We start from the raw sequence: 25,616 nt of genomic DNA on the forward strand, positions 1-25,616 counted from the left end.
TAGTTAATTTATTGCTTGTTAAATCAATATATGCAGAGGATAAATGAATTAGCGATGTATCATCAGGTACAATAATCAGTTTTCTAATATAATTTTCTTTATTAATTAATCCTTTGAATACCACTGTAAGAATAATACTATGTTTAGATCATCTAAAAGCATTATAATACCAGTAATGGTCTGTTTAAATTATATATATCTTCTTGGTTCAATCCGGGCACATCCTATGACTTAAGAAATTTGTTGATGCCTTCAATATCTTCTATTTTATTGGAGTATAAGTTTTCAAAATAGTTTCTAATTATCCTCTGTTTTTCTGTAGTGTCTGTTGTGATATTACCTTTTTCATCACGTATGCTGGTAATTTGAGTTTTCTCTCTTCATTAGCGTAGGTAAGGGTCTGTCAATTTTATTTATTTTTTCAAAGAACCAACTTTTTGTTTTGTCAATTTTTTCAATTGTTTCTTTTGTTTTAATTTCATCTCTAATTTTAATTATTTCTTGCCTTTTACTGCTTTTGTTGTTGATGTTTTCTTCTTTTTCTAAGGCTTTGAGATGTAATGTGAGGTCATTTATTTGTTGACTTTTTCTTTTTTAAGGAATGAACTCTGTGCAATGAACTTTCCTCTTCGTACTGCTTTATGGTGTCCCAGAGATTTCCATATGTTATGTCTATGTTCTCATTTACCTCTAAGAATTTTTTAATCTCCTCCTTTATGTCTTCTGCAACCCATTGTTCATTCAGTAGCATATTGTTTAGTCTCCAGGTGTTGGAGCGGCTCTAAAGTTGTTAAATAACATAAGGGGAGCCAGCTATGTTATTGAAACAATAAATAAGACAAATGAGTATGTATGAACAGTTAATGCTGAACTATAATAAGCACAATTAGTCCTGACTTCAGGCACACACTTAGCCCTCCTGTCATTTGAAATTTAGCAGTTTTGTTATATAATCCTAATATTGTCTTGATTCTTTGGAAAATTACAAGTTTGTATGTGTAATGATATTGAATTGCAAACTGGTCAGTCATAGTGGAGATATTTATTAAATTTATTTATTTATTAAATTTATTAAATTTATTGGTCCAATTATTAAATTTATTGGTCTAATCAAACTTTTCAGGGGTAATTGTGGTAGGGAAGGTAAGTGAAATCATAAGTCAGTTGCCCTTCAGTCTCTCTGTCTCTTTTTTTTTTAACCACAAATTTATTTTTTAATTTCTTTTTAGTTATACATGACATCAGTCTCTCTTAAGATGCTTTCGAGAAAGTGATGCCCAGACCATGGGCAGACAGCCGCCCATGCCCACATGTTCCTGCTCCCATAAACAGAGAACTAGGACAAATGACCTTTATCTTAAATGCCACTTTTTTCTTATTGCTGAATTATCCTGCCACTCTCAGTATCTTCCTTTTTTAGTATCTTTGACCTAAGTGGAAGAATTTTCCCTTACTCTAGATGATTGCTTAGAATTGCTGGGTTATGTATTGAAGTAAAAGATTAAAAGGTAATTTGGGAGCACAGGCTACTTTAAAAGATTTAAAGCTGACTTTTGCTAGAGAGGATTTGTGTTTGTTTATGTCAGTCACTTTAAGACATTACTGTCCTGAGACCCCTGTAAATTCTGTTTATTGTGGACCACCTTACTGAGTATAAATTCAGTCTGCAAACTTATGAGAGTCTAGGAGCAGGTTAGATCCTCTGGAGAGATTTTTCTTCCTCCTTCTAAACTCAGTTCTAATGAGATGTGAATAGTTCCCTGTCATTCCTTTCTGTTGAGAGGGATTTATCTCATTCATCTTTGCCTTCGGAGTATTTAATGACTTTAGTATCCCTTAACAGGGATCTACCTGTTTTGAGCTATTTTGGGCATTTTTTCCCTCTTAAAGTAGCAGTATGTCTTAAAACTGCTGATATATTAATTCAACAAAAGACAGTAAGTGCAATCATTTAAATCCACAGAGGCACAGATCAGATTTCTAAAAGGCAAACTCCATGTTATGCAGGAGGAATTGGATAATGTTGTATGTGAATGCAATAAAAAAGGTAAGATTTTAAAACTTCTTAAAAGAAATGCTCTAACATTCAAAGACATTTGGGGGCAGTTTCAATTATATTTTAATGGCTTTATTTTTAGCAATTATTCAGTTACATTTTGAATTAAAAATTATATATAAATACAGAACTTTATTCCAGATGTTGAATTATCACAAAGCAAAAGAAGTTTTAAAAGTGTACTAATAAGAATTCTTTTTCAGACTTACAAGGTAAGCTGTTAAACACAAATAAGCTATCTGACTTGCATTTTATAAGATGAAAATGGAATATACTTTTTTCTTCATTAAATGACTATAAATATCTCATCAAAGATCATATTCTGAAGTTTCTCTTTTGGTTTCTGCTTTGTTTGGATATGAACTCATGTGCATTTTATCACCCTATCTCTAATTTTGTAACTAGGAAGATGAATTGCAGGATTTAAAGTCTCAAGTAAAAAACCTTGAAGAAGATTGTGTGAGACAGCAATGAACAATTAATATGCAACATTCCCAAATAGAAAAATATAAAAATCTTTTTGAAGAAGCAAATAAAAAATGTGATGGATTAGAACAACAGTTGACTTTAATAGAAAGGGTAATGATTTTGCTATTTTTCCTAACTTAATGCCAAAGGTACATTAAAACTACTAAAGTAACATTTGTATAAACACCACTTTTTGTTATTCAGTTTTTAGTATTTACCAAAAACAACCTAAATACTATATATTTCATCCATTTAATTTTTTTTAGTTGTAGATTGACTCAATGCCTTTGTTTTTATGTGATGCTAGGATTGAACTCAGTGCCTCACACTTGCAAGGCTACAACTCCAGCCCTGTAAAGAACATAATTCAGTAGCTTAGTATATTTATAGAATTACACAACTCCAACCACAGTCAATTTAGGCCATTTTCATAACCTAAAAAAAAATACTTTTGTACCCTTTGGTTACCATACCTGACCTCTCTTTCCCCAAATGCTTTGAGCCCTAGGCAACCACTAATTTATTATCTGTCTCAATAGATTTGTCTATTCTAGAAATTTCATATACTTGGACTTATATAATATGTGCTTTTTAATACTGACTTGATTTTAAGGTTGATCCATGTTGTAACATTAATCAGTATTCCTTTTTGTTGGCCAGTAATATTCCCATCATATAGCCGTAACTCGCTCATCATTTAGACATTTGGATTATTTTGAATAATGCTGCTATGAACATTCACATACAAGGTTTATGTGATGATATGTTTTCACTTCTTTTGGCTATATACCTAGTAGTGAAATTGCTGAGTTATCTAGTGACATTATGTTTAATGTTTTGAGGAACTATTCAGTTTCCTAAACTGGCTACACAATTTTATATCCCACGAACAGGTGGAAGGAGGGGTGCAGTTTCTTCACATTCTCGCCAAAACCTGTTACAGTATGTTTTTTATTGTAACTATTCTTCTGGTGTGAAGTAGTTACCTTATTATGTTTTTGCATTTTGCTAATAAATGATGATGTTGAACATCTTTTTATGTGCTTATTTTCTCTTTGTATCTCTTCTTTGGGAGAAATGGCTGTTCACATTGTTTGCCCATTTTTAAAACTGGGTTTTTTATTATTGGTAATAACAGTTCTTTAATAGGATATATATAGCTGTAAGTCTATATAGAGCAGTATGTCCCTTATCAGATATATAATAGGCACATATTTCTCTAAGTATGTGGGTTGTCTTTTTTTTAAATAATGTTGCTACTACTCTCTATGTATTTTTTAAAATATTTATTCAGTTGTAGATGAACACACAGTATCTTTATTTATTTTCATGTGGTGCTGAGGATCAAATTCAGTTCCTCACACATGTGAGGCAAGCGCTTTACCACTGAGCTAAAGCCCCCAGCCCCTGTGGTTGTCTTTTACATTCCTTAAGGTATTCTTTAAAGCATGAAATTTTATCTAACATTTTGGTTGTTTAAACTTATAGTGTCATATCTAAGGAAAGAATATATTTTAAATGAACTCCTACTTATTTTTTTTCTATTAATTTACCATTGTGTTAATAAAAATTCAACAATACTATATATAGGATTATTTTGTAAAACTTAATGATGATAAAATAATAATATAACATGTACTGAGATTTTAGTAAGAAAATATGCCTACTTCATTACTACATTATTATGATTCTCTTTAGTATATTTGTATGAGAGGCTATTTTTAGGCATTTTATTTTGGCATAATTGACATTATCTTTGGTAATAATTTTAGTATCAGATTTATTTAGGCATAGTTTATATACAGTAAATTTGTTTTTTAGTATACAGTTTTGTGAGTTTTGATAAATGCACACAGTTGTTTAATCATTACCATAATCAATGACATAGACCAATTCCATTACCCCCAAAATTCCTTGTGAATTTAGTTGAGTCCTTCCCCTAATCCCAGCCCTGGAAAATCACTGATAGTTTGGCCTTTTCCAGTATATATTATGTAAGTAGAATCACACAAACTATATCCTTTGAGTCTTATTTTTTTCACTTACCATAAAGCATTTGAAATTTATCCATGTTGCCCATTCCTTTCATTGCTAAGTAGTGTAAATGGTGAATGGATGTACCACAGTTTACCCACATATTTAGTAATGAAAATTGATTATAGTATCTAATAGTTTAAGTCTGTACTGTCCAAAAAGATAACCATTTATGGGCTGGGGTTGTGGCTTAGTGGTAGAGTGCTCGCCTAGCATGTGCAAGGCCCTGGGTTCAATCCTCAGCACCACATAAAAATAAATACATAAAATAAAAGTATTATGTTCAACTACAACTAAAAAATAAATATTAAAAAAGACAGCCATTTAATATTCATAGCTAGTCTAAATTGTGGTGTGCTATAGTATAAAATAAACATCAGATTTTAAAGACATTATAAAAGAAGAATGAATAATTTAAAATATCTCAATCTTTTTTTATTCTTATTAGTTACACATGATAGTAGAATGTAGTCAATCTTTTTTTTTATATTGGTCACATGTTGAAATAATACTTTAGATATACGTGGTTAAGTGAAATACATTATTAAAATTAATTTTGCCTTTTCTTTTTAACCTCCTCAAAGTAGTTATTAGAAAATGTAAAGTTCATATTTTACTTCTGTCAGTTTAAGAAATACAGATGATTAATTTAAAAAAAAAAAAGCTGTGACTGAGAGATCAACTTGTTTTTTTTGATAGTATAGGACATTGAACCCAGGGCCTTATGTGTGCTAGGCAAGTACTCTACCACCAAGACATACCCTGAGCCATTTCTTAATCTATCTTTTTATTTATTTTTCAGTACTGGGAATGGAACCCAGAGGCACTTTACAATGAGCTACATCTCCAACCCTTTTTAGAAAGGGTCACTAAGTTGCCCAGGCTGGCCTCAAACTTATGATCCTCCTGCCTTAGCCTCCTGTTACTGGGATTACAAGCATGTGACACTGTGCCCAGCTATTCTGTGTTTTAATTTGCCATTTATCATTTGTCACCACACACCCAAGTACTAGCCTTATCAGTATTTTAGTCTCAAATAATATTGAAACTTTGGTTACATATTTTTTCTTTGCTCTCATATCCTATCCTATGCATTATTTCTTCTAAATGTCTTCATGCATCTTTTTCAGTTTCTTGTCACCACTTGGTTCAATCAATTACTACACTATTTTTGAACCTCTTAATAGGTCATTTTATGTCCATTCTCTCTTTGTCATCCATTATATCCTGGACTCTATCAAATAAATATTCTTAAAGGCAGCATTGCTTATACCCTTTCCTTTGAGGAAAAAGGGGAACAATTTTTTTTTAATGTTACATAGTAGGGGAACTGAGTCCGAGTGGTTAAGCAAACAGAATTCAAACTGTTTTGTTTGATTCCAAAGTCTATATTCTCCCCACAAATGAGATCAACTATTTTTTAAATTGTGTATTAAGTTATTTTAGCAGCTGATAGTGACAGATGGATTATTTTCTAAATTATAAAAACAAAAAGCATTAGACTTTTTCTGTTATTGATCTTTTTAAAAAATTAACTTTATTGGGGAATGAATTAAATACAATAAGACTTTTAAAAATATAGTTCAATGAAGTTATTTTATTCTTTGCACTGGGAATTGAACCTAGGGGGCACTTTACCAGTGAGCTACATCCCCAGTTCTTTTATTTTATTTTTTATTTTGAAATAGAGTCTTGCTAAGTTGTTGAGACTGGCCCCAAACTTGTAATCCTTTTGCCTCAGCCTCCCAGGAAAGGGCCAGTGCACCTGGTCAATGAATTTTGATGAATTAACATATCCTTGTAACCATCACAATCAAGATAGAGAAAATTTGTCACTCTCCTTCAAATGTCCTTTGTACCGCTTCCCCATAGAAACTTCCAATTTCTAACCAGGGCCCAGGCAACCAAAGATCTGCATTCTTTCACTACAGTTTTGTTTTCCCTGTTCTAAAATTTCATATAGATGGAATCATAAATATGCAATTTTTGTATCTGGCTATTTTTGTTCTTAATGTTTTTTAAATACATCAGTATTATAACATGTTTTGTGGTTCATTTCTTTGTGTTGCTGAGTAGTATTTATTTGAAGATATGCCATATTTTGTTTATATGTTCACTAGTTTATGTGGGCATTAAATTTTTTTCCAGTTTATTAAAAATAAAGCCATTGGATTTCCATATGCAAGTATTTTGTGTAGATTCATATTTTGTGAATTCATATCCAGCATCAGAATGTTGGATAAATGTTCTGAGTCTTATAGAAATTACATATTAAATTTTTAAAGAAACTGTCAAATAGTTTTCCAAAGTGATAATTGAATTTTGCATTCCCACTAACAGTATGAGAATTCAGTTCCTCTGTCTCCTCATCAACACTTGATATTTTCAGTCTTAATAATTTTAGCTCTACTAAAGGTGAAGTACTTTGTCATTGCAGTTTTTTATTTCCTTTCTGTTAATGTTTAACATCTTTTCATATGCTTATTGGTTATTCATATTTTTCTTGTTATGTATCTGTTGAAACCGTTTTTCCTTTTTGAAAAACTCTGGGTTGTAGGAGTTCCTTATGCCTCTTTATATATAATCCCTTGGATAGAAGTGTATGTATTGTGAATAAAATGTCCTAGTCTGACTTGACTTGAATTTTCCTAACAGTATGTTTCCAAAGACAGCAGTTTTAAATTTCGATGCACTTTATACATTATTTTCTCTCTCTCTCTCTCTTTTTTTTTTAATTCTCTCCAGAAAGCTCTGTCCACCCTAAGGTCATGAGGATTTTCTCCTACAATTTTTGAGTGTGTGTGCACACATTTGTGTGTATAATGTAAAATAAAAATTACATAATGTCCTATCTTTCAAATTAATTTTATGGTATGAGGGTTAAAGTCAATGTTTAATTTTTTTTTCAATTTGTCCCCCTTTGGATACCATGTCACCTGTGTAGAAAATGCATTGACTGCATATAGTTGTGGGTCTATTTCTGGACTCTGTTTTGTTAGAGTGACCTATGTGTTTGATATAATTCATAAGATAAAATTTAAAGGTAAAACCATGTGGAGTTTTCTTTTTGGAAGTATTGTAGTTACCAATTCAATTTATTTAATGCATATGTCTATTCTACCTTCATATTGCTTTTTGAATCAGCTTTGGTAATCTTTATTTTTCAAGAAACTTGTCCATGTCATCTAAGTAATAAAACACATTGACAAATTTGTTTATAATATTCCTTTATTTATAATATAATTTATAATACTTATATGACTTACAATAATGACATCTTTCATTCTTGATATTGATGATTTGTCTTATTTTTTATTAATCCTACATTAAATTTATTTATTTAAATCTCAAGCATACTGCATTTTCTAATATATTTTTCCCCCTTTCAGAGATGGTTATTAATGGTTGGTTTTCTTTCTTCAACTTTCCAAAACCCTTTCCAGCCTCTGAGTTCATGACTTTGCCCTCTGTTTTATTAAGAAAATGAAAATCAAAAGATAACTTCATCATCCTATCATGAAATCTACCAGCCTCTTTGCTTCTATACCCATATATTGTACTCCCTGTTATAATGGATTACTACCTCATCTGTTTAAAGACAATCCTTTAATTGTATGTGGATCCCATACCCTCCTATTCAAGGATTTTGCATCATGCCATTATCCTGCCTTTGTCTTGCAAAATTAAAATTTATTGGATTCTTTTTCATGAATATACAAACAAGCCATATGATCTCTCTCTTTTTCTCTCTCTATTTAATACCTGTTTAGATCTCACATCTCCTCCCACCGTACATCATTGCTACATCTTCCACAGCTGCCAGGATTTTCATTCCAAGTCTATTCTTATTCTACCTTCGTCATTTGTTTCTGAAAATTGATCTGATCAGTTATTTATCCTTATCTGATTTTTCTCACCTAAATTACTGTGGAACTTTTGTCACTTTCCCAGCATTTACTTCATTGTGCTGTAGCTGATACATGCACCTCTCTCATGTTCCCACTGTCTTTTATGAGTGATATAAGAATTCTGAGAGGGTGGTAAATTATTTCCTCTTGAAGCTCCTAGCATTGGGTTTTTAAGCTAAATTTTATTTTCTTTATACTACCTAGCTTTTTAGAATATTTATTTTTTAGTTATAGGTGGACACAATACCTCTATTTATTTTTATGTGGTGCTGAGGGTCAAATCCAATGCCTCATGCATGCTAGGCGAGCGCTCTACCTTTGAGCCACAACCCCAACCCACTATCTAGCTTTATTTTCTTTAAAACATGAAATTCAAGACTTGGGATTTTTAATAAAACTTTTCTTCAGCAGTATATAAACTGCTTTTTGGAGGGTAACAGATTAATTTTGTCTATTTTTAGGATGCCAGTAGTATCTTGTCTGTACTTAGTAAACGATACTAGAGTATGACTGAACACAGAAATGTTTTCAATTAGGTTTTCCTTTCTTTAGTGGCTTTATGTATGTAAAAAAAAATTATTTCCTGCTTTACTATTCTCCTCACTGTCCTTTATCCTTTTTCTTCTTCATGTCTCCCCAGAAGGGGACAGTATTGATTAAAGAATTGGTGGGGAAACATCATGTAATGAAGGATGTTTTTATTTTTCTGCAAAGTAGGTTCCAAAATCACCAGCAGGAAGGAGGTTCCCCTGGTCTGTGAGAGAAGGCTGAAATTAGGTAGCAAGAACCGTGGACTTTGCAGCTAATGAACTTCTTTGCCTTTTCCATGTGAACAATGAAATAAATCATATGAGTTTTTAGCGTAGCTGCCACCCACAAAGCTGTGAAGAAGACTGTGACAGCAGGTGGTATCCACACACAGTTTGATTTGTTTAGAAACCTACATAAAAAACAACATGTGTTGTTTTGTTTTCCCCCTTAATTACTCAAAGCCAAGGAGATCAGTATTCAAAGATGATATAGCGATATATCCAGGAGAAAAAAATTATGAAAGAATACAGACTATGTTTTTAATGTATCATTTCAGTTCTACAGTATTTATTGGGTCTCTGCTTTCAGTAAGGGTCTAGACTAGGCCTTATGTTGAAGGGGCTACAAAAAGAGTGGGTTAAGTATTCATAAGTTCAAAGATGTCATTAGTCCCTTTTATATACCACTGAAGTGCTGGAAATAAATTAAGACAGTTTCTGTCCTCAAGGACCTAGTTTATAAAGGAATGAAGGAAATAAAGCAAAGGGACAGTTTAGTGTCATGTAGCAGGTGCTGTAGTAAGTGTGTATTAAGAAGTCCTAGAGGCTCTAAGGAAAGGCAACCAATGCAACCTGGGTGGATAGTGAGGGTTAGAGATAGGAGGCTTCCTGGAGGAGGGAAAGTCCTAATGAACAACTCTGAGTCTTAATGAGTAGGTTAAGGGATTAGGATCAGAGGCAGGAAACATATGGCTGTTTGGGAGTAATCCAAGTACTGTTCATTTTACTGAAGGTAACATCTGTGAGAGATGAGGCTTGCTGACAGGGACCAGGTTCTGGTGGAGTTTGAAGTTACCAGTATGTTCATGTTTCTTTATGTTCTTCATGTTGGCCTCTTGACTGTATGCAATGGAATATCCTAGGTTATTTGCAGAAATATAAGTCTAATCTAGGACATGGAAAACCATCATTCATAAATTATTGTTTCTGTTCAAAATTGAGATTTTCCTGTAGGACTAATACAGAATGTCTTGCATTTGGCGAATTTTCTTAAATGACACATTTTGCAAGTTTAACACAAAAACAGTGTTTATGTAAGAGTGTATGTCTTACATTGGCCTTTGGGGAGGCTTCTGAAAGAACTCTATAGTTTTAAAAGTTTGCTTATAAAAAATAGGGACTGTGTTTTAATGTTGTAGGTCAATAAAGGGAGAAAATTCCAAACAAAGTAAGAATTTAGTTCACAATTACATTTTTAGGATATATTTTTCTAATACCAGTTTGAGGCAAGAATTCCCTGAGAACTCTAATACTTAGTGCCCATCTACTATCTGTGGTTGTGAGGGGCTGGGAGTGGGGTAGGTGGAGGGGGGCAGCAGGGATTTGCAGGAAAATTTGGGGAATGAAAAAGTGGAAAATATAAAAAGGGAAATTATCTTTTTTACTATGCAGGAATTAGAAAATAAAAGATGACTACAAAAACAGGCTGCCTCTACCCAAAGCACCACAGAAGTCCACTTGAATAGAGCCCTAGAAGAAGCAGAAAAGTATAAACTGGAGTTAAGTAAATTAAGACAAAACAACAAGGTATGGAAAGATTAAATAGTTTTGGTAGTGATCACTTTTGGTAACTTCCTCTTATGCAAGCATCAAAAATAATAGTTTTAGACTTACAATTCTTGATGTTATAATCAACATCTTTCTTTTTCAGCAAGTTAGGATTATATGCTGGGGCTGTTACCTAATTGGATGATACCACAGTTCTTTAGAGGATTCATTCACTTCTTTATCCAAAAGATCTTTATGGGTGCCCATATTATATGCCAGACACTTTTCTGAGCTCAGGATAAGGAGTGGGGAAAAAAAGTGTGTTTCATGTCTCATGTTGGTTATATTCTTTTCTGAGCCTCAATTTTCTAGTATAGAAAGCAAGGGGCTGTTTAACTTGGCAGTAGCTCTCAATAACTTGGCAGTGGCTCTTAAACTTGAGCATGTATCAGGATCACCTTAAGAGTTTGTTAAAACACAGATTGCTTGGCCTCAGCCTTGGAGTTTCTGACTCAGTAGGTCTAGAGTGAGGCCTGAGAATTTGGAACTTTAAAGAGGTTCCCAGGAGATACTGCTGCTGGTTCTGAAACCATAGTTCAATAACTACTGTCACAGAGCTATTAGAAAAATCCCATCTCCAAGGTCTAGCCAATGCTTGGCATAGGATTAACATTCAATGCCTTAACTAGCTGTTAAATTAATGAAGGTTCAAGTATTGATGTATATGAAGATATCTGTACATTCTGTAAATACTGGCTGTTAGTTTTTTGTTCTGTGTAAACCTGAAAGAACAAAAGTCGATACTCCATTGGAATCTCTTCCCTTAGAAAAATATTTAATAATTTAACAATGACATATGATGAAATTAGGAACCACCTTCATTTCATATGCAGATAATACATTTTGGATTATATTAGTAACAATAGGAATAAACTGGAACTGGCCTTGATTAGTCCTCCAACATGTTTAACAGAGGCAAATACATGACAGTGACTACAGTTTTAACAATATCATCTGTGAGATTGTTTATACTATTTTGATCAAACTATTTCATGTTCATGGGCCATTAATGGCGGTATCAGATGAGCAAATTAAGTCATCTCTATGGACTTAATAATTAGCATATTAGAATATTTCCAATTTGCATTTTAAAAGGATTTTGAAGACAATAAAAGGAAGAGTAACCATGAGTGATTCAGGAATTGCAATTCTGGTTACAGATTTGATCTTTATATTAGCACACAGTAGACTAGTAGAAAGAAAAATTGGTTTCCAGTAGATGGCTCTCCTCATTGTATCTGGCCATCTTGAAAATTCAGGTGATGAAGACTTGTTATGTGAATAGCTCATTCTAAAACCATCAACACTATAAAAACAACTTGGATGCATTCAACATATAAACTTCTGACCCCAGATCTGCATATGATTGATTGATTTAAATTCATGGAATAATATTTGTGAATATATTGCTTATTATGTACTATAATGTAGACACTTGTGGCCAGATTTTTAAAATGTAAGTTATTTCAGAATTCCAAAAAACTATGTGTCTTATACTTTTGATTTAAAAAAAATTTATGTAGTTGTAGATGGACAGAATGCCTTTATTTATTTTTATGTGGTGCTGAGGATCGAACCCAGTGCTAGGCAAGCTCTCTGCCACTAAGCTACAGTCCCAGCTCATACTTTGATTTTTTAAAAATTATTTTGCCTAACATTTATCTTTGAGGGATGTTTCAGGATTATATAGTAATTCTCTTAGTGTCTAATCTGTATGTGTTTTTGTGTGTGAGAGAGAGCAGGTTTTTTTCTTTCAATTTAATTCTTTTTACTTTGCCTCTCATTTTGATTAAACATATAATTATTGTTAAATAGTCAATTAAAATTATTCAGGTCTATATGTTTAAAAAATATAACAGGGAAATATTAATGTTTCCATAAAACAGAACAAGATTACTTTGTAGTCATCAGAAACCAAAGATCTGTTTTTAAAAATAATGACAAACTTATTCTTAACAGAAATTAGGAAACAAATTTGCTTTTAAAGTAAGAGTAACTTTTGAAATGAAAAGTCAGTTAATTTAAACCAGGTGTTGTATGAATGAAGGGACCTTAGTCCTAATCACTATCATGTCCTCAGGGTCTAGCAAATGGTCATTGCTAAAGTCACACTGAAGGAAGGAATGTTAAAAGTAATGGTTTAACTGGAATTCCACTTAAAAACAGGACATTTGATTTGATAATTACTTGAAATCCTTTTATAATGTGACACCAAAGTCCATGTTACTTCATTTACAAAGAAATAATTTCTGATTCATCATTAATTCATTTAGAAATATTAGGGCCTGATAAGTACTGTACTGGCCAGATCTTTATTAGAAGCTGAAAGATGGAAGGGAGATAAAAATTGAATATATTCTTTGAAGTCTTGCAGCTTTTAGTGGAGAAGTTGGATGTTTAGATAACCCATCAAGCAAAATTAAGGGGCAACTGTGAGAAATTCTGTGGGTAAGCTAAGATCTGAATACTATATAGGAGTTAAGTGTCCAGGGAGATAATTATGGACAGAAGGAATACTAAGTAAAAATGGTTCTCTGACAAGAAAAGAGGACAAGTTAATGAAAGGCAAATTCGATGTGAAGGGAGTGATACAAAGTGAAGCTTTAAAGGGTGACGTCATCTAGATCCTTTAGGCCAGGGTTAAGGATTTTATATTTCATTCAAAGAGCAGTGCAAAACTACTATTCAGTTATTCTTTGTAGGGCAGAGAATCTGGCAAGCATGCCAGAATGGATGCAGATAGATTGGTTAAGAGTAAGTGTGAGAAATGATGATGTAGTTTGGACTAAAGCGATAGTGGTAGAAATGGGAGGGGTTAAGTTCTCAAATACATTTAGGAGCCAGGCTCAGTAGTGCATGCCTATAATCCCAGCACCTCAGGAGGCTGAGGTGGGATGATCACAAGTTCAAAGTCAGCCTCAGCAAATTAGTGAGGCCCTAAGCAAGTTAGCAAGACCCTGTATCAAAATAAAAAGAGCTGGGGATGTGGCTCAGTGGTTAAATGCCCCTGGGTTCGATGCAATAGGGCTTAGTGATAGACTGGATATAGTCTGTGGGAAAGGAGAGCTTAAGGGAGGATAGTACTATTCACTGAATTAAGAAACACTGGAACAATTCTGGGGAAGAAAATTATAAAGTTTGAAGTTATTCTGAGGAATCCAAGAGGAAATGTTTTAAAACTTAGAGAAGTCTGCATTGAATAGGAAGACAGAATAAGTGGGAGAAAGAGAAAAGCAAGGCCAGATTGAGCCTTGAAATAGTCCAGTATTTCTAAGGAGTATTCAGTACTCAATAGTATTCAGTACTTAACCACACCAATTGATCACCGAGAAATATTTTGGTAGAATGATAAGGGAAGAAGACAGATTTAATGGGAAATGAAAAATGAATGCAGGTGAGGAAGTGGAGATAGTGAATATATATGTGTGTAATTCTTCAAAGACACAAATGAGTAGAGTTGGAAGGACAGAGCTGAGTGAATTTTTTAATGAGATAATTTACATACAATAAAATGCAGATTGCACATGTATAGTTCACTGAGTTTGGGCTCCTTGTTTTGGTCAGCTTTTTCACTGCTGTGACTGACCAGACCAACTGTAGAGAGGAAAAGTTTATTTAGGGGCTCATGGTTTCAGAGGTCTCAATCCATAGACAGCCAGCTCCACTCCTTGGGGATCAAGATGAGGCAAAACAACATGGTGGAAGAGTATGGTGGAGGCACACAGCTTACATGATGACCAGGAAGCACAGAGACTCCACTTACCAGATAGAAATATACCCTGAAGCCACATCCCACCTGCCTTCAGTTACCGCTCAATTAATCCCATCAGATGATTAATTCAATGATCGAGTTAAGGCTTTCCTAACCCCATCTGTTGAGAGCCACAGCCGAAGGGGCTCCAGCAAACTTTCAGACTACCAGCTGATGATTGGCTCACAGCGGCCCCAGCAACATCTAGCTGATTGGCTCCTCTGCGGTGATGCTCATTGGGCTGTTTCCCTGCCCTTTCAGACCACGAAGCTGCTCATTGGGGGACTTTTTTGGCTCCGCCCATGCGACCCAGCCAATCGGCCTCAAGAGCAGGAGGATTGTGGGAGGAAGGTGTGGGGGGGTGTGGCTTGTGGGAAGCCGGTGGTGGCAGTTGGGCTCTGAGGGTTTTTTCCTGAGGAGGTGTTTTGTTTATCTTGTGTGGTTCTAAAAATAAAGTTAGTTTCTTTTGACAAGTGGCTCCTGAATTGTGCCCAGCCAGACTGCGGCATTTGGTGGCCCGTACGGGGAGCGACTGAGGGTAAGTAAACCGCTCGCCCCTGAGGGCAGGGTGAGAGGATGGGGAGCCATTTTAAGATTCCTCTTTTGTTTTGCTTCATTTTTGTTTTAAGTTGCCTGTCCCTGGAGATGAGTGAGACGGAAGAAAAACCGCTCACTTCTGAGGAAAAACTATTTACGTCTGAGGAACAGATAGGGAGAAAGGACGGATGCACATATAAGGAGGATAGAAAGGCTATAATGAATTTTTGTTGTTCCATTTTTATTTCATTCTGTCTCAGTTTTGTTTGGCGTCATCTTGTTGGGTTGTATTATAGTAGAAATACGGGATCAGAAATTAGTAAAAAACAAACTGAAAGAGTGTTAAGTAAATTGTTAGAGGAAGGAGGCATCCCAGTAAAATCAAGAGCAGTCAGGGCATACGTTGATACAATGCAAAAATGTAGCCCATGGCTTTTTAAGGAGGAGTTGTTAAGTATATCACAATGGAACCATCATGGTGAAGATTTAAAAAGAATAGAAAAGAACAGCCCAGGAACTCTGCCAGCTGGCACATTGGCATTGTGGGCATTGGTATCTGGTTTTCTTAGTCCAAAACCTTCAATTCAGACAAAGGTAGAGGAAGGAGAAGATATATTGATTCAAGTAAATGAGGAGGTCTCTCAAGTTAGTCAGAAAGAGGAAAAGATTCAAGTAAAAGAGAAGGTCTTTCGAGCTAATCAGACAGAGAAAGAAAGTTTAGAGCAGAAAAAGCCATCAGGGGGAAAGTTACAAAAGGAGACTGCTACTAAAACCTTTCTATCACCAGAGGGCTTAAGTGTCCAACCAACAGCACCACCTCTACAGGAGACTGCTACTAACACCTTTCTATCACCAGAGGGCGTAAGTGTCCAACTGACAAGGCCACGTCCATATGCTGAGAGGCCCCCAACCCCCGCAGTGGATAGTTCAGATCCTGAGACAGGATCTCAAGTATTAACATGCCCTGTATTTGAGGTAGGAGGGCAGCGAATTTACCATACTTTAAATTTCAAAACAGTGAAGCAGCTAAAAGAGGCTGTAATAACCTATGGTCCTCAAGCACCCTTCACTGTAAGCTTGGTCGAATCCATTACCAACTTGAACATGACGCCAGCAGATTGGGCTAATATGTGTAAAGCTGTGCTAAATGGAGGACAATACCTGTTATGGAAGGTTGCCAATGAGGAATTTTGCAAGGAGACGGCTAGGCGAAATGCAGCAGCTGGTTATCCTCAGAGAAATCTAGATATGTTGTTAGGAAAGGGACCTTATGAGGATCAGAAGCATCAAATTGCATATGATCCTGGTGTATATTTACAAATTGCTGTAGATGCAGTTAAGGCATGGAAGACTTTACAAGGACATGGAGGTTTACAAGGTCAATTATCTAAGATAATACAAGGAACTAATGAATCTTATGCTGAATTTGTAGATAGGCTTATTCAAACAGCTACCAGAGTTTTTGGGAATACAGAACAAGCAATGCCATTAATAAAACAACTGGCTTATGACCAAGCGAATCGTTGGTGCAGAGATATCAATAGACCATGGAAACATGAAGATTTAAACACATATATTAAATTATGTAGAGACATTAATGAACAAGAGCAAGTCATGGCAGCTGCAGTAAAACAGGCTTTAGATGCCAGAGACATTAATGAACAAGGGAAAATTGTGGCAGCTTCAGTAAAACAGGCTTTAGATGCCAGAGACATTAATGAACAAGGGCAATTGTGGCAGCTGCAGTAAAACAGGCTTTAGATTCCAGGCCAAGAACATGCTACAATTGTGAACAAACAGGACATTTTAAAAGGAATTGCCCCATAGGAGGAGGGTTTAACAAAACTAGGTATCAAAGGAGTAGAATACCGGGTATTTGCCCACGATGCCGTAGAGGGAGACATTGGGCTAATGAATGCCGTTCTCAAACCACCATAGAGGGTACTCCATTATCAAAAAACGAACAAGGACCAAGTGTTTATCCACGATATCGTGGAGAAAGGTACTGGGCTCCATTGCCAAAAAATGGACAGGGGGGCCCAATGCTCCGGGGCCCAAAACCACAAATATACGGAGCACTGGAGGAACCCAGCAACCCCATCAGGGTAGTGCCCAGGACACATTGTCCATCAGATCCCTCATCAGACAAACCAGAGGGAGCGCAGGGTTGGACATCTGCGCCTCCGCCAGATCAGTACTAACTCCGGAGATGGGAGTTCAAATCATTCCCACAGGGGTGAAAGGACCTCTTCCCAAAGGAACAGTAGGCTTATTATTGGGACGCAGCTCTTCTACTCTAAAAGGACTTATGATAAGTCCTGGGGTAATTGATCCCGATTATGAAGGTGAAATAAAAATTATAGCCAGTTCTCCAAATGGTATATCAGTAATTTCACCAGGAGATAGAATAGCACAGTTACTAATAATACCAAGCCTACATGATAAATTTTCCAGTCGTGCTATAGAAAGAGGTTCCAAGGGATTAGGCTCCACAGGTGTAGATTGGGCTATGCTGTCTTTAAATTTAGATTCTCGCCCCATGCTAAAACTAAATATTCAAGGACATGAATTTAATGGGCTACTGGATACAGGTGCAGACCTTAGCATCATCTCTCGTCTAGAATGGTCAAAACATTGGCCATTACAACAAGCCACTCAAACGCTTCGAGGCCTAGGAGTGGCGACTAATCCCCATAGAAGTGCAATGGTATTAGATTGGAAGGATCCTGAAGGATGTGAAGGAACTATACAGCCATATGTATTGGATCATCTTCCTATAAATTTATGGGGACGAGATGTCCTAGATCAATTAGGTTTGACATTAACAAATAACATCAACCAAAATGCACCCACTATTATGACTAGACAAGGTTTTAGGAAAGGAAAAAGATTAGGAAAACAAGAACAAGGTATAGCAGCACCAATACAAATAGATCAAGGAACAGACAGACATGGGTTGGATTTTCAGAAAGGGCCACTGAGACAATAAAAATTACTTGGAAATCAGAAAGACCAGTATGGGTTCCTCAGTGGCCCCTGACTAAAGAAAAGATACTAGCAGCCCATGATCTGGTCAAACAACAATTAGCAGAAGGACATATACAACCTTCTGTATCTCCCCATAACACTCCCATTTTTGTCATCAAAAAGAAATCTGGTAAATGGAGATTATTGCAAGATTTAAGAGCCATTAATAATGAGATGGTTATTATGGGACCTGCTCAATCGGGGATTCCTCAATTGTCTGCTTTGCCAAAAACTTGGTATGTTTTAGTTATAGATATTAAAGATTGTTTTTTTTCAATTCCAATTCATCCTGAGGATAGTCCACGTTTTGCATTTACTATCCCTGCACTGAATCATGAAGGTCCTGATCAGAGATATGAATGGAAAGTACTCCCTCAAGGGATGGCTAACAGCCCAACTATGTGTCAAATTTATGTTGACAAAGCAATCCAGTCACTTAGAAATCAAAATCCTGAACTACAAATATTTCACTATATGGATGATGTATTATTAGCACACAAAGCTAAAAACACATTGCTAGACTGTTATGCCACACTTACAAACTTATTAAAAAATTATAATCTAGAGATAGCAATAGATAAAGTACAATTAAATTTTCCAATTAATTATTTAGGAGTTCTATTATCCTCAACTATGGTCCGTCCACCAAAAATTCAAATACGAGTAGATCAACTCAAATCACTTAATGACTTTCAAAAGTTATTAGGAGACATAAATTGGATAAGGCCTTATCTAGGTATACCAACAGGAGAGTTGGGACCTTTATTTGATATCCTAAAAGGTCCATCAGATCCAAATTCACCCCGAATGTTAACGCCTGAAGCAAGAAAGGCATTAAAAATCATTGAAACATATATGGAAAATATGCATTTGGATAGAATTGATATAAGTTTGCCTTTATTATTTATTGTACTGCCAACAAAAAATATTCCTACAGGAGTATTTTGGCAAGAAGGCCCATTATTATGGATACATTTATCTTATTCTCCTAACACTATTCTTACTAGGTATCCTGAGGCTGTAGGACAATTAATACTCAAAGGAATAAAAGCAGCAAAAGGAGTGTTTGGAATTTCTCCCAATAAAATTATTACTCCATATACTATGAATCAAATTGATGAGTTAGCTAATGAGTTAAATACTTGGGCAATAATCATGTGCAAATCTAATGTTTCATTTGATAACCACTTACCATCTAATCCTTTATTGTCTTTTTGGTCATCGCATCCTGTAATTTTTCCAGAAATGACAAGAAAAACACCTATCGGGAATGCTCCAAATATATTCACTGATGGATCAAATAATGGTACAGCAGCAATAGTTACACCTGATCAAACTTTTACATTTTTAGTACCCAAACAATCAGCTCAAAAGGTAGAGCTTAAGGCAGTATTACAGGCTTTTGTGATGTTTAAAAATTCTGTATTTAATTTATTTTCCGATAGTCAGTATATAGTTAATGCTATAGTATCCCTTGAAGATGCTGGTAGGATTTCCCCTTCCTCTACTATTTTCTTTTTGCTTTCCACTATACAAAGTCTAATCTGGGACAGAAAAGATCCATTCTTTATAGGACATATCAGGGCACATACAGGATTGCCTGGAGCCCTTAGTTTGGGCAATGATTTAGCAGATAAAACTACACATGACATACATATTTTCTCTACACTAGAAGAAGCTATAAATTTTCATAAAAAGTTCCATGTCAATGCTAATACTTTACAAAAGCGTTTTAAAATAACTAAGGAACAAGCTAGACAAATAATAAAACAATGTCAAAATTGTGTGACCTTTTTACCACAAGTTAATCTTGGAGTCAATCCTAAAGGATTGACACCTAACCATATTTGGCAGATGGACGTCACACACTTGCCAGAATTTGGAAAATTAAAATATTTGCATGTTACAGTTGATACTTCTTCTGGATTTTTGATGGGCTCCCTTCATGCCGGAGAAAAAACTAAAGACGTTATAGCTCATTGCTTACAAAATTTTGCCACTGTGGGCGTTCCAAAACAGTTAAAAACAGATAATGCCCCTGGTTATACTTCTACCTCTTTTAAACAATTTTGCTCATCATTTGGCATTACTCATATAACAGGAATCCCATACAATCCACAGGGACAAGGCATAGTTGAAAGAGCTCATCAAACTATTAAAATGTACTTATTAAAGCAAAAAGAAGGAATTGGGAAGGGGTATATATTCCCCAAAGATAAACTTAAAATAACCCTTTTTACTCTAAACTTTTTAAATTTGGATTCATCAGGGCTTAGTGCTGCGGAAAGGCATATGTGTCCAAAAAATGTACATAAGCCCAAGGTACTTTGGAAGGATATTCTAACAGGACAATGGAAAGGTCCTGACCCAGTAATTGTCTGGAGTCGGGGGTCTGTTTGTGTGTTTCCACAGGGAGAACAGCAGCCGATTTGGATTCCAGAGAGATTAACTAAGGTCCTGACCCAGTGATTGCCTGGAGTCGGGGGTCTGTTTATGTGTTTCCACAGGGAGAACAGCAGCTGATTTGGATTCCAGACAGATTAACTAAAGCGATTTCTACAGACCAAAAAGAAGATGTGATATCCAGAACTCCAGTTTGGTTATTCTTACATCTGCGACAGAACCAGAATGCTTTTTTCAATATCTATTTTATTATTGCCCTTTCCCATATTTTTTTTTTTTTGAGCTCATACAGACCTAGGTTAATGTTTTGCTGATCAGTTCTATTTTTTGACTATAGAGTTTTTAAACATTGCAATGGAGATTTCACCTGTAAAAAGTTATAAGGCCTTTACTATTATGTTATGTGTCGTATGTATTATGTGTGCACACTTGTGTTTTGTGTTTGAATGCACGTATGTCCATATGTCATATATGATGAGTGCTCATGAAAAAATGGATCCAAATAATTTTTTTTTATTCACGTGATTTAAATGGTTTAATTTAAATTGGGTAAACAGCTGTTGAAGATTGTTTTAAAATGTGAACAAAAAAGGAGGTTAACAGATCTGTTTGTTTACTTTCACCTTTCCTTTTCATTATATTTAATAATTCTCTTAAAGATAATGTAAATTGTTAAGAAAATTGTTTTCTTTTAATGCCTTCTGGAACGTTACATAATTTTTTCTTCAGCCATTATTGCCAAAATTCCTATCTTCATCCCAGTGCCGGTGAAGACAATGTAAATTGTTAAGAAAATTGTTTTCTTTTAGTGCTTTCTGGAATGTTACATAATTTTTTCTTTAGCCATTATTGTCAGAATTCCTATCTTCATCCCAGTGCATGAAGACAAAGATAAAACCAATCTACAGCTTCTGCAATAGCCATCACTGAACTGCTTGCAGAACTTGCCTGGACTATGTATCACTTATATGCATTGTGAACTCACTTGTATGCATTGTGAACTATCTGTTGGTACAGCAACTTCTGGTAGTGTTGGGGTATTTATGCTGATGGTGTCATCGGTGGTACAATTTTTCCAAAAGGAGCCGTCAGCTGGCTTGGTGTATCTTCCTCCCTTCTGTTTGTCATGATCGTTCAGCTAAAATTTGGGGGCCAACAGAGGTGAGGCAAAGAACCTCACCCCCCCGCTGGTACGAAGACCTCTACACAGGTGTGGCTGTATACTGGACTGGTAGTCAATGACGGGTAAGATCCAATTACTATGGTACCAACCTAAGACAGGAGGCTGACGCCTTGAGGTCAGCTCATCCAATAACGGGTAAGAACCATATGTACTATTGGACAACCTAAGGCAGACACAGTCCCTAAGCCACATGCTTCTTGTTTAAACAGAGAGGGGGAGATGTTGAGAGCCACAGCCGAAGGGGCTCCAGCAAACTTTCAGACTACCAGCTGATGATTGGCTCACAGCGGCCCCAGCAACATCTAGCTGATTGGCTCCTCTGCGGTGATGCTCATTGGGCTGTTTCCCTGCCCTTTCAGACCACGGAGCTGCTCATTGGGGGACTTTTTTGGCTCCGCCCATGCGACCCAGCCAATCGGCCTCAAGAGCAGGAGGATTGTGGGAGGAAGGTGTGGGGGTGTGTGGCTTGTGGGAAGCCGGTGGTGGCAGTTGGGCTCTGAGGGTTTTTTCCTGAGGAGCTGTTTTGTTTATCTTGTGTGGTTCTAAAAATAAAGTTAGTTTCTTTTGACAAGTGGCTCCTGAATTGTGCCCAGCCAGACTGCGGCACCCATCATTTCTTCTCTGAATCTTCTTGCATTGTTTCACATGTGAGCCTTTGGGGGACACCTCACATCCACACCATAATAGTCCTACTTATCTGTATAATGAGCCACTTTATAGAATATTTACATTTCCCCAGAAAGTGCTCTTGTTTCTGTTTCTAGGCCCCTCAGAGACTGCACTGGTCTGATTTCATTGGCTTCTTTCACTTACCATAATATAAGATTGACTTGTGTTTTTATATTTTATTGTTCCATCTTGTTAATGATTTACCAATTACTCTTTCCAAAGACTCAATTTTTGCCTTTATTTTCTTTATAATTTGTTTGCTATTTCACTGAATTCTCTTTATTGTATCCTTTTGTCCACTTGCTTTGGTTTTAATTTGTTCTTCTATTTCTAACTTCTTAAGTTGAAGGCTTAGATCATTGATTTTAAATTCTTCTTTTCTAAAGCATTTAATGGTAGTTTCCCTTAAAATTATGCTTTAGCTAACTCCCAGAACTATTTTTTTGCCTCTTTTAACTAAATATGTCTATTTTAATATACCTACTGTAATACAATTTACAAAAACCTGTACATATTTACTGTAAAATTATTGAGTTTTGACTGTATACCTATGAAATAATCACCCATTATATATATCTGTCACCCCTGAAAGTTTGTGTCCCTTTACAATCCTCCATTCCAAGGTAACTTGTTTTTACATTTTCTAGAATTTTGTGTTCTTTTAAATTTTTTTTCCAATGTGACTTCTTTTATTCAGGACAATTATTTTGAGATTCATCCATGTTGTTTCCTGTGAAAATAGTTAATTTAATAACTTTTTTTACCCATGGTATAAATATACCAGTATTTGTTCATCCATTAACTGTTGGACAAGTGGGTTGTTTCTAATTTTGGCCTATTTTACAAAAACTGCTATGAACATTCATGTATAATTTTTTTATATAGACATACACTTTTTTTCCTGCTGAATGTCTAAGTTATATTGTTAAACCTAAGGTAACAGATTTGTTTTCTTATAGAAGTTGAGTATCTTTTAGCTTTTATATTTTAGCTTTTATGTTTGGGGTTTTTCCTTATGATGCAAGATAAAAGGCATAAGGTTTTTTGGGGTTTTTTTTGGCTTTTTTTGGCATTTATTCCAGCACTGTTTGTTGAAAAGATAATTCTTTTATCATTGAATTGTCCTGAAACTTTTGTTGAAAATTTATTGCTCAGATAGGTACGGATCTATTCTGGGAATATTTATTTAATTGGTCTGAATGCCTGCCTTTATGCTAATCATTGTTTTGATTAGAGCTATATAAGTCTTGATATCAGTGAGTCCTCCATCTTTATTCTTCTTTTAATAAATTGCTTGGTTATTCTGGGTCCTTTTCTTATAAATTTTAGAACTACCTTAACAGTTTCCACAACAATTTCTGTTGAAATTTTGATTGGCATTGCATTAATCCATAGATAAATTTTGGGAAATTGGACAATATTGTGTCTTAAATCACAAATAGAGAATATCTGTATTTTAGGCCATCAATTCCTCTAAGCGATATTTTATACATATTAATATGTAGGTCTTGTGTATTTTTTGTCAACTTATCACTTAGTATTTTATATTTTTGATGTCACTATAAATACTTTTTAAATTCAAATTTATCTTTGTTACTAGAATAGAAAAATACTTTTTAACTTCAGTACATTGTATACATCTGCAATTATGCTAGACTCACTTATTCTAGAAGCCTTAGGATTTTCTGTACAGACTATGTAAAATGCCAACTAGGAAATATTTTAGGTTTTGTAGGCTATGTATGGTTCCTTTTTGTGTAGTCTCCACTGGCTTTCTTTTTTAAATTCATCTAACCCTTTCAAAATAAAAAAATTTTCAGGGGTGGGGGTGGGTACCGGGGATTGAACTTGTGTGCACTCAACCACTGAGCCACTTCCTCAGACCTATTTTGTATTTTATTAGAGACAGGGTCTCACTGAGTTGCTTCCCACCTCACTTTTGCTGAGGCTGGCTTTGAACTCAACATCCTCCTGCCTCAGTTTTCCCAGCCGCTGGCTGTTGTGCCACCGTGCCTGGCAAAATAAAAACATTTTTAACTTATGGCCTATAGAAAAACTGACCAAAGTTCCCTGGAAGATCTCAACAGGAATGCATACAGGATTTCTTTTCAGTTTCCTTTTTCTTGTTCTTTTGAGATAATAATATATTTTTCTTCTAACCTATTAATGTGACGAATAACATTGGTTGATTCTCAAATATTAAGACAAACATATTCCTGGGATGAACCTCACTTGAGATGTATCGTTATCCCCTTTATATAATATTAGGTTAAATTTGTGAAAATCTGCAGGCCTGTAAACTCAGTGGCTCGGGAGACTGAGGGAAAAGATGGCGAGTTCAAAGCCAGCTCAGCATAGGAAGGTGCTAAGCAACTCAGTGAGACCCTGTCTCTAAATAAAATATAAAATAGGGCTGGGGATGTGGCTCAGCAGTCAAGTGCCTCTGAGTTCAATCCCGGGTACCAAAAAAATACTGTGAAAATTTTAGAGACCTTTTTGTTTTTTAATATATGTACATATGGGAACATACTTTTAGTCTGTAGTTGGTATGTGTGTGATTGCATTTGTGGTGCTGGGGATTGAACCCAGGGCCTCCTGCATTTTAGGCCAACACTGGACCAATCAGCTACATCCTCCAGCCCTTGTTTTACTTTTCTTATAAATTCTTTCTCATCTATAGTTTATTTGTAAAAGATCATTGTTTTTGCTTTGGTATAAGCATGTAAGTTATGTCATGGAATTAATTTCCAACTTGTTTTTCTGGAAATGCTTAACTTTCTGAAAAAGCTTTTGTAGAGTTATTATGTTTTTCTTTGAATGTCTGGTATAGTTCACAAGTGAAGCCATATGGACCTACGGTTTTCTTATGGAACTATTTTAAAATTCAAATTCAATTTATTCAGTAGTTAAAGAAGCATTCTATATAGAGGCTATTGTATTTTCTTGTTTTTGGTGTTTCCATCTTGCAAAGAATCTGTTCATTTTACCTATGTTGTTAAATTTGTTGGCTTGAAGTTTTTTTTATACTATTTTTCCTTATTATCCTTTGAATATTCCTCTTACATTCTTATTTTTGATTGTACCCACCCCAGCTTCTTCATTCTATTTTTATTGGTAATTGGCTTCTTATCAGTCTCCCTAAAGACTTACTAATTCTGATTTCATTGATTTTTATCTATTTTGTGTCTATTTATGATTTATGTTTTTTTATTATTTCCTTCTC

General features: G+C 35.2%; 1 pseudogene; it reads left to right on the forward strand.

Annotated features, from left to right (window-relative positions):
• Positions 1–2,001: 2,001 nt before the first annotated feature.
• The window catches only part of LOC143390115 (testis-expressed protein 9-like), a 29,141-nt pseudogene continuing 5,526 nt past the window's right edge, over positions 2,002–25,616 (forward strand).

Source organism: Callospermophilus lateralis, unplaced genomic scaffold (assembly GCF_048772815.1).
Source record: "Callospermophilus lateralis isolate mCalLat2 unplaced genomic scaffold, mCalLat2.hap1 Scaffold_147, whole genome shotgun sequence".
Classification (NCBI taxonomy): domain Eukaryota; kingdom Metazoa; phylum Chordata; class Mammalia; order Rodentia; family Sciuridae; genus Callospermophilus; species Callospermophilus lateralis.